The 6,915-nt window shown below is 41.0% G+C and overlaps 1 pseudogene; it reads left to right on the top strand.

The window, feature by feature from the left end:
• Positions 1-1,800, top strand: part of LOC104989842 — a 2,443-nt pseudogene extending 643 nt beyond the window's left edge.
• Positions 1,801-6,915: the final 5,115 nt, after the last annotated feature.

Raw genomic sequence — 6,915 nt, 5'->3', positions numbered from 1 at the left:
TTACAAAGAATTGAGAAAGTTAGAGGTAGAATATGAACAGAAGAGGGCTCAACTTAGCCAGTATTTTGATGCTGTCAAGAATGCCCAGCATGTGGAAGTGGAGAGTATTCCTCTGCCAGATATGCCGCATGCTCCTTCCAACATCTTGATCCAGGACATTCCACTTCCTGGGGCCCAGCCACCCTCCATCCTTAAGAAGACCTCAGCCTATGGACCTCCAACTCGGGCAGTTTCTATACTTCCTCTTCTTGGACATGGCGTTCCACGTTTGCCCCCTGGCAGGAAACCTCCAGGTCCTCCCCGGGCCCACCTCCTCCTCAAGTCTTACAAATGTATGGCCGCAAAGTGGGCTTTGCCCTAGATCTTCCGACTCGTAGGCGAGATGAAGACATGTTATATAGTCCTGAACTTGCTCAGCGGGGTCATGATGATGATGTTTCTAGCACCAGTGAAGATGATGGCTATCCTGAAGACATGGACCAGGATAAGCATGACGACAGTACTGATGACAGCGACAGTGACAGATCAGATTGAGAAAGTGAAGGGGATGAATTTGTGCACCGTGATGACACTGAGAGAGAAAACAATGAAGAAAAAAAGTCAGGTCTGAGTGTACGGTTTGCAGATATGCCTGGAAAATCTAGGAAGAAGAAGAAGAAGAGCATGAAGGAGCTGACTCCTCTCCAAGCCATGATGCTTCGAATGGCAGGTCAGGAAATCCCTGAGGAGGGACGAGAAGTGGAGGAATTTTCAGAGGAAGATGATGAAGATTCGGATGATTCTGAAGCAGAAAAGCAATCACAGAAACAGCATAAGGAGGAATCTCTCTCTGATGGCACGTCTGCAGCTTCCCAGCAGCAAGCCCCTCCACAGTCTGTTCCTCCATCTCAGATACAAGCACCCCCCATGCCAGGACCACCTCCGCTTGGACCGCCACCTGCTCCACCTTTACGGCCACCTGGACCACCTACAGGCCTTCCTCCTGGACCACCTCCAGGAGCTCCTCCGTTCCTGAGACCACCTGGAATGCCAGGACTCCGAGGGCCTCTGCCCCGCCTTTTACCTCCAGGCCCACCACCCGGTCGACCCTCTGGCCCTCCTCCTGGCCCACCCCCAGGTCTGCCTCCTGGCCCTCCTCCTCGGAGACCCCCACCACGGCTACCTCCCCCGGCACCTCCAGGTATCCCTCCACCCCGTCCTGGCATGATGCGCCCACCTCTGGTGCCTCCTCTTGGACCTGCCCCACCAGGGCTCTTCCCACCAGCTCCCTTACCCAACCCTGGGGTTCTAAATGCTCCCCCCAACTTGATCCAGAGACCCAAGGCGGATGACACAAGTGCAGCCACCATCGAGAAGAAAGCCACGGCAACCATCAGTGCCAAGCCACAGATCACTAATCCCAAGGCAGAGATCACACGATTTGTGCCGACCGCACTGCGGGTGCGTCGGGAGAATAAAGGGGCTGCTGCTGCTCCGCAGAGGAAGTCGGAGGATGATTCTGCTGTGCCTCTTGCCAAAACAGCACCCAAATCTGGCTCATCTGTTCCCGTGTCGGTGCAGACTAAGGACGATGTCTATGAGGCTTTCATCAAAGAGATGGAAGGGCTGCTGTGACAGCTTTGTATGCTAGATCAGGCTTCTATTCACATCAGTGGTTCATGGAGAAAGAGGCTCTTACTCAGCTTAGGTGGAAGAGTTGCTTTCACTGTCAGGGTATTTTTAATTTCATTTCAAGGAATATCTTAAAGTTTAGCCTTGTTCAGAATTTACTGCATATAAAAGAGAGGGTATTTCATGCAAAATAAACTGGTTATTGAATCAGTGCTGCTAATAACATCCATCCCCTTTCATACCATCATTTTCATCAGATTTCTTCCCCTACTCCAATACCTTGAAACTTGTGATCAAGGGGAACCTTGTTATTTGTTTTGGCTCTCTTATTGTGTGCTGTGGGCACTGGAGTAGAGATTTCTTGAAAAACCAGTTTATTTCACCCCCATCTTGTCTTTCATGTTTGAGTCATTTTTAATATTTTCTTGTAAATATTTTGTAATATTGTAGTGAAATGGATCACAATGTCATTTCCTAATACAAAGCGATATATGTGGGAAGAAAATGTACAATTCTTTGATTAAAATTCCCACTGATCTAAACTTTGAGTGTTCCATGGAATAAATAAATAAATGTTCTACACCAGGAAAAAAAAATGTATTTTTGAGGCCATATTGATATAAATGAATGACTGAATAAATCTATGAGTGAAGGAGAATAGATAAATCTCTCAAGAAAAAATATTCAAATAAATTATGGAGATATTGGGCCCTCAGTGAGGTGGAACATAGCCCACCCTTCCTCACTAAGTGAAGTCTTCCTTCCATAGTGACTTCCTTCCAAAAAGTACACCTTGACAATTAAGAAACCTAACAAATCTCACCTAAAGAAACCAAGGAAGGTGATCCCATTTCACATCAAAGTATTGGAGCTTCAGCTTCAGCATCAGTCCTTCAGGACTGACTTCCTTTAGGTTCGACTGGTTGGGTCTCTTTGCCATCCAAGGGACTCTCAAAAGTCTTCTCCAGCACAATTCAAAAGCATCAGTTCTTTGGCACCCAGCCTGCTTCCTGGTCCAACTCTCACATCTGTACATGACTACCAGGAAAACCATAGCTTTGACAATACAAACCTTTGTTGGCAAAGTGATGTCCCTGCTTATCTCAATACATCTATTCTGTATGAAATAGATTTACTAGTCTGCAGAATTTCATCCATGATAAACTTTCTGCCACTGGTCTGAAAGATAGGAAACATGTAAGTTCAGTACATTGATTTTTTGAGAGTTGAATATTCATAAGTAAGTTTTTTTAGAGGAAAACATTTAAAAAAGATTTTTTAAAATATGAGAATATATGTTGTGTCTACTTTTTTGCTTGTATATACTCGCATTTGTCTATCATTCAACCATTTCAGTAATTCAATAATTATTTACTTCAATTATTCAGGAAAATATCAATCTACACTGTACAAGCAATACACTGTATAATCCTGCCCCTAATTTATTCTCTATACTCTTTAAGTCAATTTCTTTAGTAAGGAAGTGTGCCATCAGGCAGCAAATCTGACACAGACAATACTTTTATACAAATTAGGATACTAAACAGGGACTGACTCTAGTCTCTGCTTCTGTGAACTAAGTCTAGAGGGGTGAGTCAAGGGCTAATATGGGGGTTTATTGGAGAAGGCGATGGCATCCCACTCCAGTACTCTTGCCTGGAAAGTCCCATGGATGGGGGAGTCCATGGGGTCGCTAGGAGTCGGACACGACTGTGCGACTTCACTTTCACTTTTCACTTTCATGCATTGGAGAAGGAAATGGCAACCCACTCCAGTGTTCTTGCCTGGAGAATCCCAGGGACGGGGGAGCCTGATGGCCTGCCGTCTGTGGGGTCGCACAGAGTTGGAAACGACTGAAGCGACTTAGCAACAACAATGGGGGTTTATAGTACAGGCTCTAGGATCAGACAGTTTAGAGTTCTTGCTCCACCTCTTGCCATATTTCTGATTTGGAACAAAATATATCACCTGTGCTTGAGTCATCTCACCTATAAAATAGGGAAAATAGCAGTGACTATCATGAGGCTGACACCCAGCCAATATACAAGTATATCCTCACCAATTATTTACAGCCACTGTCCATTCTGAGTGGGCTGCATGTACATCAATTGAGATGCATTAATCTGATGTATGGAGAAGGCAACGGCACCCCACTCCAGTACTCTTGCCTGGAGAATCCCATGGACATAGGAGCCTGGTAGGCTGCAGTCTATGGGGTCGCTAAGAGTTGGGCATGACTGAGCAATTTCACTTTCACTTTTCACTTTCACGCATTGGAGAAGGAAATGGCAACCCACTCCAGTATTCTTGACTGGAGAATCCCAGGGACAGAAGAGCCTGGTGGGCTCACACAGAGTCAGACACGACTGAAGTGACTTAGCAGCAGCAACCTGATGTAGCAGTTGTAAATATTTTGAGAGTCACTTACTGCCTACATCATAGAATATTTGTGATTACCAAATGAGTTAACTGTATGGAAGATTTGATTCAGTGTCTGACCCAATGATTTTTCAGAAAATATATAACATTCTATTATAAATCTCAAGGGACTGGGTTTCTGTTGGGTATTAACTTGGAGAAAAGAATCCTTGGCTCCTGTGACATCAGTGTGCTTGAGCCAAAATATTGTAGGTATCACATACTGAATAGAATGCACTTGAGAGCTATCCTTGGTTTAAAGAACTGATAGTAATCATTATGGTGGTCAAGAGGAAAGGAAGCAAAAAAAGCTTAGAGCTATTCTACGATGTTCTAAAGAGATATGGGGAGAGAGGGAGAGAGATCCTAAAAGCTGTCTATGGAGAATTACTGAAGCAAGAAAAGATAAAAGCACTTGGTATGAACACCATGAAGGTGGCACCTAAATGTACTTAGTAGGGGTTTCTCTATTGCTGAGTATCTCCATAATCTCAGTGTTAAGAAGGTTTCTAGGTGTAATAAGCTTCAAGTACATGTAGGGAAATCTTAACTTCTGATAATTCAATACATTTTAAACTTATTTACTATGATTTATCAGAGAAGGCATGTTAATTTATAATATATGAGGAAGAATTCCTTAAAAAATTGCATTTCATATGCCACTTATATATCTAAGTCTTAATTACCTGAAAATGTCAAAAACCTAACTTCCTGGTTGGTTTTTTTTTCCCCCTACAAATGAGACGTAACTATTATAAGTTATCTGAAGTCTGCTGTACTTTCTTTAAAAAGTTTGTACTGGTTTTCTAATTTCTAAATGAACCAACAGAGCATATCATATTGATAAAAAAGTGTATTGCAGACCATTAGATGAACGGCATTTCTTATTCTATGTTCATAGCATACTAAAAATAAGTAAGAAATATCATCAATAGTTTGGTTATTAAGAACGCCATGACAACGTTAGCTCTGAGTTCCTTCTTGTTGGATTAAGTTATGTCCTGAGGGGGTCAGCTCTCCCACACTTCACCAAATAATCTCATTCTGTTTCCTTAGAGAGCAAAGATTAATCATTCAGAAACTTAATGAGCTGGAAAAACAAATACCAATAGAAAAAAGGTACCTGAACACTTTAAATAAAATAAATTCGTTTCCATGTGAAAAGTAAATTAGTTATTTACAAATTTCTTCTTTTTCTCTTCTCTCTTTATAGTCTCTGTTTTTACTATCTTCATCAAAAGTACATCTCTTCAAAGGTAAAGTCCACTTAGGAAAACTTTTTTTTGACTTTTGCTCATTTTCTACTTTAGAATCTATTTTCCCACCACAAATATTTTTATGTTTTACATTTATTTTCTCTAAGTTACCATTCTAAATGTTTGCTGATATTTGCTACTAAAAAACTCTGCAGTTAAGTTTTGAAAATTCATAGAAAAATAAGAGAATAAAAATCAAAGATAAATGAGGATTTATTTAATAACTCATTAGAAAATACTTTCAGTTTTGACACATTTTTAAATGTGGTTACCATGCTGATAAATATGACTTTTTAAGTTTGTTTTAACGTTCAAATATTTTCAAATATACTCTATTATCATGGAATTTTATTTAGAAATATATTTCATAATATGAACAATGCAAGAAAGCTTAATAATGTTACTCCAATTTTCAAAGAGGTCTACTGGACTTGAACTAAAATGTATAATCCTTTCTTTAAACAATGTCTGAAATTATAAGTATTTATACTTATGTGAACAGTAATATGAATTACTGTCAGGTAAAAAGTTTATGAAGATATGTTAAAAACAACCTATGCACATACATTAAAATTTTAATTTATTTGAAAATATGCTTACCTTTATCTTAAACGTGCTTTATTATACCACCGTTCCTAAATAATTCCCATATTTCATCTTGATTACAGCTTAAATATGACCTACCCAAAAGCTTTCTCTGACTGCTTAAATCTGAAGCATCAATTCAAGAATTGTGCTCCCATATTACCAGACCAGCTGACCTGCCTCGTGAGAAATCTGTATGCAGGTCAGGAAGCAACAGTTAGAACTGGACATCGAACAACAGACTGGTTCCAAATAGGAAAAGGAGTACATCAAGACTGTATATTGTCACCTTGCTTATTTAACCTATATGCAGAGTACATCATGAGAAATTCTGGGCTGGAAGAAGCACAGATGGAATCAAGACTGCCAGGAGAAATATCAATAACCTCAGATATGCAGATGACACCACCCTTATGGCAGAAAGTGAAGAGGAACTTAAAAGCCTCTTGATGAAGATGAAAAAGGAGAGTGAAAAAGTTGGCTTGAAACTCAACATTCAGAAAACGAAGATCATGGCATCTGGTCCCATCACTTCATGGGAAATAGATGGAGAAACAGTGGAAACACTGTCAGACTTTATTTTGGGGGGCTCCAAAATCACTGCAGATGGTGACTGCAAGCCATCAAATTAAGAGACACTTACTCCTTGGAAGAAAAGTTATGACCAACCTAGATAGCATATTGAAAAGCAGAGACATTACTTTGCCAACAAAGGTCCATCTAGTCAAGGCTATGGTTGTTCCAGTAGTCATGTATGGATGTGAGAGTTGGACTGTGAAGAAAGCTGAGTGCCAAAGAATTGATACTTTTGAACTGTGGTGTTGGAAAAGACTCTTGAGAGTCCCTTGGACTGCAAGGAGATCCAACTAGTTCATTCTGAAGGAGATCAGCCCTGGGATTTCTTTGGAAGGAATGATGCTAAAGCTGAAACTGCGAAGAGTTGACTCATTGGAAAAGACTCTGATGTTGGGAGGGATTGGGGGCAGGAGGAGAAGGGGACGACAGAGGATGAGATGGCTGGATGGCATCACTGACTCGATGGACG

The sequence above is a fragment of the Bison bison genome, unplaced genomic scaffold, assembly GCF_000754665.1.
Source record: "Bison bison bison isolate TAMUID 2011002044 unplaced genomic scaffold, Bison_UMD1.0 scf7180017864163, whole genome shotgun sequence".
Classification (NCBI taxonomy): domain Eukaryota; kingdom Metazoa; phylum Chordata; class Mammalia; order Artiodactyla; family Bovidae; genus Bison; species Bison bison.
The sequence above is the reverse complement of the archived record's forward strand: the minus strand, read 5'-3'. Positions and strand labels throughout refer to the sequence as shown.